The sequence below is a fragment of the Muntiacus reevesi genome, chromosome 8 (genome assembly GCF_963930625.1).
Source record: "Muntiacus reevesi chromosome 8, mMunRee1.1, whole genome shotgun sequence".
Lineage (NCBI taxonomy): Eukaryota > Metazoa > Chordata > Mammalia > Artiodactyla > Cervidae > Muntiacus > Muntiacus reevesi.
In genome coordinates this window covers 44,317,362-44,329,824 of record NC_089256.1, presented here as the reverse complement: position 1 = coordinate 44,329,824, position 12,463 = coordinate 44,317,362, and positions in this window count along the sequence as shown.

Sequence of the window (12,463 nt, the reverse complement as noted above, 5' to 3'; positions counted from 1 at the left end):
ACAAAAATATTAATAAGGAAAAGTCCTACACAGTTATAAGTGAACGTAACATATTCATTATTCCACAACAGAAACACGGTGAAGGTATGGTGAAGGAAAGATTTTCTTTTGCCACGCCAGGGAGCACACTTTATCAGGTGGGAAGGAAGATTTAGAAGATTCCTACCTAGCAGGGTTATAATAGGCTTTATTCAGATTCTCAGTAAGAATAACAATTTTCTCAGCATATTATTTTTTAAATCATTTAAACTTCTTTTAGAATCCTGGATTAATACTGAATTAATTGCTTTAGAGTTTGCATGGTATTTTGATGTTCAGATAAAAATAAACAGAAGCCTGGTATTCTTTTTGCTTTGGCATTTAGATTTTTTAATGCAATAAAAAAACAGGCTTGCCTCCTGGGCATAAGGAGATCTTCTAGCTGTAAGAGTTAATCAATTGAGAAGGGCATTTGTGGGTAGAAGTTGTGAAAAATTGCCAGCTTGACCTTGAAAATAATGAAAAATAATTGAGACTAGTGGCAATGAGCATTTATTTCCCATGTGCTGCAGTCTCTCACATTTTAATTCGGTTTAAATTTCTGTCCCCTACCTCCTACTCACATATATTCATATGCACTATTAACATTATAATGTATATTCACGAGCCCTCACAGCTGGTTAAGAAGCTTCTTCTAGCAGGCTAATAACATCTCTTTCACTCAGTGATGCTGTGCATAATGTAATCTAATAAAACTGTGTCATGAACACTGAAAAGCAGTCAGAATAAAAGAATAGCTCACCCACCCATAGAGGCAGCAACACAGCTATACCAGAAAAATCATCCTCATTTATGTATCTCCGTGGAATTTGTGTCCTTGTATGTATTTCTGAGTCCTGGCATGCTGCAGTTATGGAGGTTGCAAAGAGCTGGACACTACTGAGTGACTGAACAAAAACAACAAATATGTTTCTTTGATTCCATATATGTGCATTGTAGTGTGGTGATATAAAATAATAGAATCTTAAGGTTGGGAAAGATATAAAAGGTCATCTTCTGCAATAAACTCTTTATTATTTAAATTATATCAGCAATATTTGTTCCAAGTGAACTTCCAGTATATATCTGAAATGCTACCCTCCCCTTCCCAATATCCTACACTTAGCTAACCCCTGTGATGATAAGGGGTAAAATGCCTCTGGAGAAGAGGTTTTCAACCTTGGCTGCACAATGGAACATCCACTGGAGTTTTTAAAAATCTCCATGCTGAAACTATAGAACAGTTCAACTAAACAGAATCTCTGGGTATGGGACCTAGAAATCAGAATTTATTAATATTTCCCAAGTGATTTCAAAAGTAGCCAACGTTGAGAATCAGCTCTTTAGAAGCAACACATCATGGAAATAGTAAGATTGCTTTTACTGGAAGCCAAAATCAGTCATGCTGCAACTTTCACCTATTGGTCCTAAAAGTTTTCTTAGGAATTCTCAGCTGAAGTGCAGGGAAAGACTTTAATCTTCTTGTCAGGTCAAAAATTAAAATAATAGGTTATGTTTATAAGAATAAGTAGAAGTTTCAAAACTATAAATGAAGACATCACGTTGACACCCATTTGTTTTTAACCCTTGAAGGAAATACCTCTTTCCTTAAACTTTTGCACATTTGAGAGGAAGAGAAGCCCCTGTTTAAAGAGGATTAGACAGAAAAGTTTCATGTCGAGTCTAGGTCCGTGGTCATGATCCTGTCACTGCTTCTCTATCCATAAGGTGCCTGCTCATCTCTTTCTCATGTGAAATGTGATGCAAGTGAAAGTGTTAGTCATGCAGCTAGGTCTGTGACCCCATGAACTGTGGCCTGCCAGGCTCCTCAGTCCATGGAATTCCCTAGGCAAGAATACTGGAGTTGGTTGCCACTCCCTTCACCTGGGGATCTTCTCAGCCCAGGGATAGAACCCAGGTCTCCCGCATTGCAGACAGATTCTTTACCAACTGAGCCACCAGGGAAGCTGTGATAACATCCAAGTAAACATTTTCTTTTAGGACAGTGAATGATGAGCTTCCTCTATACCTAGTAGAGTTACTGCCAGTAACAGTCATATAAAAATCCTCAGGACATAAAGCAAGATACTAAAACTGTAAAACATCTTAAGATATTGTTCCCTTCCTTTTTTGTTATTAAATACATAAATGATACCTTGGGAAGATAAACGGCCTAAGTGTTGTAGTAACATGTTCTCCTGATGATCCATTCTCAGAAGAAAGCATTGCTTCATCTTTAACAGTTCAAGTATGGTAATCACCCTTTCACACAAAGGACTCTAGAAATATTTAATAACAGATATCACTTCATATTCAATCTCTTTTCTAAGTTAAATATGTCCTCAAATTCTCCAACCATTCCTCATAAAACAAGGCTTTGCTTTCCTTCAATATCTTGGTCACTTTACTTCTGTTATTTTCCAAATACCTGTAGCCCTCTTAAAGAACAGTTTCCAGAAATACCGAGATTATCTTCTTGATCCTAGATATCATAAACTAAAGCTGTCTTACTTAAAATATTGAGATAAGTAGTTGATCAATAATTTTTTTAAATGTAGTAATAGGAAGAACCACTAAGTAAGTGATAGTCTGCTAGCATATAAAGGCACAGTATAATGAAAGGTTATAGTCTCAGGCCTGAACAATTAAAAGAATGTAGTTGACATTAAGTGCTCAAAAAGGAAAAAGTTTTGAAGGAAGGGCAGATTAGGACTTAATTTTGGACCTGTTAATATTTTGGTCCCTGCTAGTTGGTAGCTGTATATTTAAGTCAGGTATTCAGGAATAAGGTCTAAGCTATGGATATGAGAAGTCTGTGAGTCACAAGTGTTTAAATGGTATTATAAAGCATGATTTTTGGAGGAAACCATTAAGTAAAATGAGTATAGATAGACAAGGAAGAGGTGCAAAGACTGAGCCCTAGGGCATTCTGACATAAAGAAGAAGGTAATAATCAGGAAACAAGAATGAAAAACAACAATGAGATGGTTGAAAAACGGATAGATTGTATTCTGAATGCCAAAGTACTCAGCTGTGTCAAATGCTGCTGAGTCCATAACATGAAGACTTGTGGTCATGGGTGATGTTGACAGGTGTGGTTGTGATGGAGTGGCAAGACTAAAAGCTTATTTAGAGCAAATTCAGCAAAGAGTGGGACTAGAGGCATTGGAGATCAAGTGTATAAACACTTTTTTCCTGGGGTTTTCTGCAAAGAAAAGAAGTAGCATGGAGCTTAAAGAGAGTGAGATCAAGAGAAGGTGATTTTTTTGAGATAGAATGAAAACAGTATGTTTGTTTACCATTAGGAAAAATTCATTTGGGAGGAAGAAATACATGGTGTGTGAAAAGTAGGGAGAATAGTTGGGGAATATCCTTGAGTGGAAGAGAATGGAAAAGACTGAGAAAACAAGTTGAGGACCTGAACTTATCTAGAAGTACACAGAATTTATTCATTAATAACAGAGGAGAAAGCAAAGTATATAGTTACTGACGCATTAAGGCAGATAGTGGTGTTGCTTTTAGAAGCTCTTTAATTGCTGCTTCGTTTTCTTAGGAAAAGAGGAAAGCTTATAAACTAAAAGTGAGGATGAAAGGAGAAGTGTTGGAAGTTTAAAGAGAAAGAAGGAATGAAATAATTATCACAGAGTGAGAGTATAATTGTTAGGGAGCATTAAGGGCCTGCTTAAGATTAATGAAAACGAACATAAATGGAGAACAGTCAGCTTGGTTGTGTGTTTTTCCTTAATCATATCAACTAAACAAGTACGGGCATGCAAGAAGCATAAAATTGGTTTTAACTAGGACTGAAGACAAGTGAGAACAATTTAGTGAGAAAGTAGAGGCTACAGGTATAGGAAAGGAGTTAATGACTGATTATAAAATTCAAGCTGACTAACTAAGGAAGTGAAGACAAAAATGATAAGATAGGGAACAGGAAACAGGATAGACACTTTATTGGTCTTGGTGAGTTCAAGGGACTGTTGAAATTGGGGTACTAAAAGAAATAACCTAGAAAGTTTAGAGGAAGAGGTAGTTAGTATGTAAAGTTTGACATTGATATCATAAGGGATTTCAGTTATTGACAAGCACAAGGTTTAAGTTACAACCTATAGGGTGGCTGAGGGAAGGTGCAAGACAAGGTCATTGGAAGAGAGGAAGTGGAGAAACTGAAAAATCAGGCAACTGGAAGGATTATCTATGTATATAAAGAAATCATCAAGAATAAAGACAGCAGTACTACTTAACAGTGACAAAAATGAGGAGGAGTGATCTAGAGGGGGTCAGGACATGATTGCAAACAGGTGGGGTGGTAGGTGGAACAGACATCTGATGACATAAAAATCAAATCTTTAGAGGGAGACAGTTTCGAGGTTGTTCGGGATATTTCTTTATGTAACATACTTGCTTTCATCTCCAGCTTATCATTGATATTTGTGTAAAATATTCTACATTTTTAATTGTTACTTAGATGATTGTTTAATTGTTACTTAGATGAAATGATAGAACAAAACAAATCTCAGGATAGAACTCCAAAGCATGCCACTAGAAGCCTCCTTCCAGGGTGAGGTACCAGTGAGCCATCAATAAGAAACCAACTAATTTTTGCTATGGTTTAATAAGCTAATTATTGTGTCCATTTGTAAGGATATCCAATATTGTAAGACATGTCATGCCTTGTTGAAATTTTTATATTTTATATCAAGTTCACTGTTTTTCAAACTAGTATATACTGCCCCTGGTAGTCCACAGATACATCCTCTGAGGTCCTCAAGTTCCATATGAATATTCTAATGTTCTTTTATTTTGAAAAATATTTAATTAGTACAGACATATTCAATATAATTTGAATGAACTCTTTATAATTTAAGACCACACTGCCACACTCCTGTTTCTGGGTCCGCATCTATCCTCACATTGGTATCAAGAAGTATTACTTTAACTGTTAGTTTAAAAAAAAAAAGAGGATGCCTTAATACTGAAATGATGCATGCACACAAAAAGCAGGCCAAATGACATCATTGTGTCCTCTATAAGTGATGATTTTGCAGTGTTTCAAATAAAGAAAAGACGTGGGTGACCTGAATCATCGCATGGCATGTGGTAGGATTGGAAGATCAAATCCATGGAAGTTAGTCCCACATTCACATTGCTAAACAGTGATTTTAGCTCTTTGAAACAATATCAACTGTCACATGAAATTAAAGGAATGAACTTAAATAATACTGGTTGTGTAGCTTTATTGGATTCATATTGTATGATCTTGATATATAGCCTTACTTATATTTAAATATCATTAAAACAAAAATAATTTAGAGTCTATCCTCTTTCCTCTTGAGCTTCACTGGTGGCTCAGATGGCAATGTAGGAAACCTGCGTTTGATCCCTGTGTTGGGAATATCCCTTGGAGAATGGAATAGCAACCCACTCCAGTACTCTTGCCTGGGGAATTCCAAGGACAAAGGAAGTGGGCTACAGTCCATGGGGTCACAAAGAGTTGGACATGACTGAGAGACTAATACTTATCTCTTGCTGCTTAGTAAGATTTAATTATCACTCAAGTTAGAGAAATAGTAGTCTTTTCCAGTTTCCTTGTATTTCTAGTCTAATGACTCTGATTTTAAAAAGCGAGAGAGTAAAATATCCAACATGTAATGTCCTTTATGACTCCATGATGGCAATCAGAAAACTACCCACTTTTCTACATCCTCTAAAGTCATTCTTGTAGTACTGTCAGTAACACTTTCCACCCCTCAATCTCAATAGCTTAACATAACAAAAGTTTCTATATACCTCATACTGCAAGTCTCAAGTAGATCAACAGAGAACCTCTCACCACAGTCACTCAGATCCCTATGCTAACAGACTTCATCTGAACAGGAGCTTCCCTGATCACCAGAACTATGGCAAATTGCACACAGCCTCTTAAAAGTTTCCACCTAAAATGCTTCATCTTGTTTCCAATCACATTTTATTGACCAAAAAGAAAAAAATCACATGAGACCATTCCTTCTAAAGAGACTAGTAAGGCCAATCCTATCACATAAGTAGCAGTGGAATTGGAAAGATAATACTAATGATTGCCCATATCCCTAGAGTCTTACAGGATCAATACCATATTCACCAGTTTAGAATTGATGTGTGTCATTCAGAGTTCTTTAGCTGCAAGCAATAGGAATTGACTCCACCTATCTTACGCAACTAAAATAAATTCACTGACAGGACTGAAAAGAGAAGATGAAATATCCAGGTTCAGTTCAGATCAGTCGTTCAGTTGTGTCCAACTCTTTGCAACCCATGGACTGCAGCATGCCAGGTTTCCCTGTCCATCACCAAATCCTGGAGCTTGCTCAAATTCATGTCCATTGAGTCAGTGATGCCATCCAACCATCTCATCTTCTGCCATCTCCTTCTCCTCCTGCCTTCAATCTTTCCCAGAATCAGGGTCTTTTCCAAGGAGTCAGTTCTTGGCATTAGGTAGCCAAAGTGTTGGAGCTTCAGCATCAGCCCTTCCAATAAACATTCAGGACTGATTTCCTTTAGGATGGACTGGTTGGATCTCCCTGCAGTCCAAGGGACTCTCAAGAGTCTTCTCCAACACCACAGTTCAAAAACATCAATTCTTTGGCACTCAGCTTTCTTTATGGTCTAACTCTCACATCCATACATGACTACTGGAAAACATAGCTTTGACTAGATGCATCTTTGTTGGCAAAGTAACGTCTCTGTTTTTTAATATGCAGTCTGGGTTGGTCATAGCTTTTCTTCCAAGGAGTAAGCGTCTTTTAATTTCATGGCTGCCGTCACCATCTGCAGTGATTTTGGAGCCCAAGAAAATAAAGTCTCTAACTGTTTCTATTGTTTCCCCATCTATTTGCCATGAGGCTATGGGACTGGATGTCATGATCTTGATTTTCTGAATGTTGAGTTTTAAGCCAGTTTTTTTCACTCTCCTCTTTCACTTTCATCAAGAGGCTCTTTAGTTCCTCTTTGCTTTCTGCCATAAGGATGTATATATGAAGTTACTGATATTTCAAAAGATTGGGGAAAAAAAAACCCAGAATCATTCTCAGTGTCTCAGTAGTATTAATAAGTGAATGGCCTCTTCAAGATGCCCCTATTAGGGTGAATGAAGTCCACACAGATTCAGTGTTTCTGATGCTCATCCAGGGGTTGGGAACTGCTTGATTATAATGAGTCACATGCCCACCCCATGGCCAGGGAACATCAAGTACCTCTAGTATCCCACAAGGAAGAGGTAATTTCTCAAAAGAAATATTAGTGTTGTTATGAAAAGAAGAATAGAGGGACACTAGAAAGCCAAAATGTAATCTTTTTTTCCTATTGAAAATTTGAACATCATTAAGTTGTCTCCTGGCATCTCTTCAATTCTAAATCCCTCAGAAGTTTATTATTATTCTCAAGATCATAGATTGGGAGACTAAGAAAAAGATTCTGGATGCTCACAATTATCTTTCTTACTGACATGCCACAAAGCTGAAATCTTTCACCATTATAGACATTGTTTTGTGCAGTCATCACCTCTAGGAGAGATTTAACATCAATCATCACTAAAATAATTTATGCATAAATTTTTGAGATTAGAAGGTCATAATTCATCAGAGCAAGACCATGTAGGGAGAAAATAAAGGACCATGAGGAGATTTTTAAAAGTCTCCATTCCAGGAACTTCTTGCAAATGATGATCTGGGGTGGGGGAACAGTTCTAGAGAGAGGTCCTGGGCAGTCTTAAGTACTAGTACAGTCCAGTAAAGGAACCACAGGGAAACACGTTTACAGGAAGAGAATGAACACAAAATGCTTTCTATCATTCCACACTTGCAGGATCTGACCTTTGAAATTTGGCTACTATTGAGTTCTCCATGAGTACCACCTGTTTTCCCTACTCTGGAGACTCCATTATAAATAAAGTGAATTATTAACATTTGGCAATGCAGCTTCAAACACTGAATAGAAAGTTTTACTGACTACTCTGCCGAGTCCTTGAAGACAGATGGACCAAGCATGTGTGCATCATTTGAAAAGGCAGCATTTTGCAATGGAGGGCCAAAATTTCATTCTGTCCACCCCGCCCCCACACACACTGCTTCTGCAGGCTGAGCTCTCTGGATAATCAGAGATAGTTCTACACATGTGAAACAAAGATAACAGCACAATTCTGGGGTGGGGTTGTATTATATATAGTTGCTTTTATTTCATTCTTTAAGGGAACATGCCAAAGAATGTCTAGATATGCTCATAATATAAAATATTTTATAATGAACCAAATTCTCCCAGTAGACTATCTCACTGGTCATAAATTAAACAATCTGGTGGCTGTATTTACTCTCTCAGACCTTAAGTAACTGTCACTTTGCAGAATGACCCATATGAAGAAACAAATACAAAGTAGAGGAATGGTCTTCCATGCCAGTTTGCTAATAAAGTGCCACTTCAGTTCCCTAAATGAATTTTTAGTGACCAAAAAGAGTTGACATTGATTCTAAACCCTGTCAAACTTCAAGGAAGGAATTTAGAGGCTAGTAGGGAAAAGTTATAAATTATCAGATTTTAAAAGATTAAAGATGAAATAAAGAAAACACTAGCACTGTATTCATGCCTTAAGCCAAGAAGTGAAAGCCAATCTTTCTAGGAGGCAAGGTGGGGCACAGTGATCTTAAATTTTAAGAACTTACTCCAAGAATAGACTAAGAAATGCACTATATACAATGCTATTGGTTATAGTATAGAAATGCATTGTACAGAATGCTGCTGCTTGCAGTATTATGGATTAAGGTGGCTACTTGCTACAGGCTAATTGAGGGGGGCAGCTAAACCTTTGTGGGATCACTATAGAGCTGAGACTGGATCTAAACCGAAATTTAATTGTGTCATCATGCCATTCTCCTGATTAACATACTCCAGTGGTTTCCCATGGATCTAGACTGAAGTCTATAAAATCTGTGACATGGCCTGCAAAATCCTGCCTGATCCAGCCCTTGCCTACCATCCAGCCTTAGCGCATGAAATATGCTTTAGTCACACTGGCCTCCTTTCAGGTCTTCTAATAACCCAAGCTCCTCCTCACCTCGGGTTCTCTGCACATACTCACTCCTTTAATGGGGATACTTGTTTTCCACTTTGTTAAATGGCTAACTCCTCATTTTAGGCCCCCAATTAGCCTTCCTTGTGAAAGTGAGAGTGAAGTTGTTCCCTAAATCTCATGTGTACATAGCTCTTTTTTTAATTTTTTCCATTTATTTTTATTAGTTGGAGGCTAATTACTTTACAATATTGTAGTGGTTTTTGCCATACATTGACATGAATCAGCAATGGATTTACATGTGTTCCCCATCCCGATCCCCCCTCCCACCTCCCTCTCCATCCCATCCCTCTGGGTCTTCCCAGTGCACCAGCCCCAAGCACTTGTTTCATGCATCCAACCTGGGCTGGTGATCTGTTTCACCCTTGATAGTATACTTGTTTCAATGGTGTTCTCTCTGAACATCCCACCCTCGCCTTCTCCTACAGAGTCCAAAAGTCTGTTCTGTACATCTGTGTCTCTTTCTCTGTTTCGCATATAGGGTTATCATCACCATCTTTTAAAATTCCATATATATGCGTTAGTATACTGTATTGGTCTTTATCTTTCTGGCTTACTTCACTCTGTATAATGGGCTCCAGTTTCATCCATCTCATTAGAACTGATTCAAATGAATTCTTTTTAATGGCTGAGTAATCTTCCATGGTGTATATGTACCACAGCTTCCTTATCCATTCGTCTGCTGATGGGCATCTAGGTTGCTTCCATGTCCTGGCTATTATAAACAGTGCTGCGATGAACATTGTGGTGCACATGTCTCTTTCAGATCTGGTTTCCTCGGTGTGTATGCCCAGGGCCTAATGAAACTTAAAAGCTTTTGCACAACAAAGGAAACTATAAGCAAGGTGAAAAGACAACACTCAGACTGGGAGAAAATAATAGCAAACAAAGCAACAGACAAAGGATTAATCTAAAAAATATACAAGCGACTCCTGCAGCTCAATTCCAGAAAAATAAATGACCCAATCAAAAAATGGGCCAAAGAGCTAAACAGACATTTCTCCAAAGAAGACATACAGATGGCTAACAAACACATGAAAAGATGCTCAACATCACTCATTATCAGAGAAATGCAAATCAAAACCACAATGAGGTACCATTACACGCCAGTCAGGATGGCTGCTAACCAAAAGTCTACAAGCAATAAATGCTAGAGAGGGTGTGGAGAAAAGGGAACCCTCTTACACTGTTGGTGGGAATGCAAACTAGTACAGCCACTATGGAGAACAGTGTGGAGATTCCTTAAAAACCTGGAAATAGAACTGCCATAGCTCTTTTTTTGAAAGTGTAGAATATGGTTTCAATCATACTTGAAGTCCCAAGCTAATTCAAAAAGACTGACCTGTCCCAAAACACTCTTGAGTACAGTGCTTTCAAAATTATTTCAACTACATTGAGCCACAGTTCATAATATTATTTATAGATGAAAAGACATTCTGAATTCTACATAAAGACACCTAGAATCCATTTATCCTGTGGCAGCAGCTTTCCCTCAATACTCCTCCTCCCATGACAGAGATGGTACAGGGACCTAGAGAAGAAGAGGTGGAAAGAGGAGAACTGAAATAGTCACCCAAAGCTAGGCTGACACATCTAGACATCCTTAACATTTAATTTCCCACTTCTACACCTCACCTCTCATGTACTCTCAACAGAAGAACAAATAGCAGGTATATCACAGATGGGAAAGTGGTGTATGAGAAAGGATTGTGAGTAATATTGAGAAAATATTCCAAAGGTTCCAGTTGTGTGTAAATCAGATGTTCTCAGATCAGGGAGTGCTTGTCCTCATGTCTATTAACTAAGACACTCTTCCCAAAATAATAATTAAGATTTTTCTTAAACATGAAGCCAGAGAGTAGGTATTTGAATAAGTTATGCAAAAGCTAAAAGATTTATACCTGCTTTGTCCAGAGAACACATTGCTAAGGACTGGCTTTCTTTTGACTCCCTGCTGGACAGACAGTGCCTTTTTTTCTTTGGATACAGCTAGCTAAATACACATTATTTGTTTCACTTTCCTTCTCTTCCTTTTTAACATTCTCTATTAATCCACAAAGTGCTTCAGTCATTACAGCCTTACCTCTCAATATAATTTCCAAGGTTAGAGCTTATCCTTCATCATCACATTTTAGATTGGCTTCCTGATGAGATGTTAGAAGAGCAGACACCTTAATCTCACCAGTAACACTTTATAAATCATATTTAAAGTGGGTCTCCCCTGTGAAATTGTTTTGCAAAGAGTGCAACCTATGATGTGTGGATTCCTGTGTCTCACTCCTATATTTAAAGCTCTAGCTTACACTGGGAGTGTTTTGACATTTATCTTCTTCTTATATTTCTCTTGTCTTATGTTCCACACCCATTGCCTCCAGTCTATGTGAAAACTACATATGAATTGAGACAAGGGAAGAGGCTAGTGGTTGTGCATGTGGGGGGCCAGGGGAGGGAAGGGAATGACCAGAGGACATTTTTATAGAAGAGGACTTTAAAGGCATCAATCTAATTGACAAAGGAACTTCTCTTTGTTGTGATTATGATGTGAGTACACTGTTTCTTCTAGGCACCTGTGTCTACCTGAGAGCAGCGGGAGAGCAGAGGTGGCCCTTTTGATCGATTTTTTGTGTCACCACTTTGCATAGAACTGACATGGGAAAAGAAAAAAAAAATTTTTTTTTTCTCTATCATTGTGGGTTATCAGCAATCCAAGGACAATAAATGGCTGATGATGTTGGTCTGGATCCTGGGGAGAAAAAAAGAACAGGAATATGGCAAAATGGAGAGGGTCCCATGGAAAAGAGGCAGCTGCTATTTGGTTCAAGTGGATTATTGCCATTTAGGAACTGGATACTATGTTATCAGTCTTTTCAGTTTTTCAAAAGAAGCCAGAAATTCAGACTTTTATGTGAGCTCTCCCAAGTTTTTTCAGTGTTGGCTCAAACTGATGCTTTCTTGTGACTTTACAAGACAGTATGGCATATTTTTTTTCAGGAGACATTGACATCCGTTCTATCTTGACTGACTCATTTGGTGGGAACAAGAAGTCCACATGCCAGTGCAAATACTGAAGGGGGAAGAGGTTGAGGGAGAGGGTGAGCAGGGGAGACATTCTGCAAAGTGCAAAGATAATAAATATTGGTGTTTTATTTTTTACCAAAATATATATATCCCACCAAACTGAGTTCTTAAGATGTCAAAAAACATGTATGATAGCAAGAAATTTACAGTTTTAAAAAGAAGTACTATAACCTTTAAAACAGGAGCTGAAGGAAGAGTACTGACTGAGATATAGAACTGTGATAAATGTAGTAAGAGCTGTTCTTATAAAGAATTGGGCAAAAATAC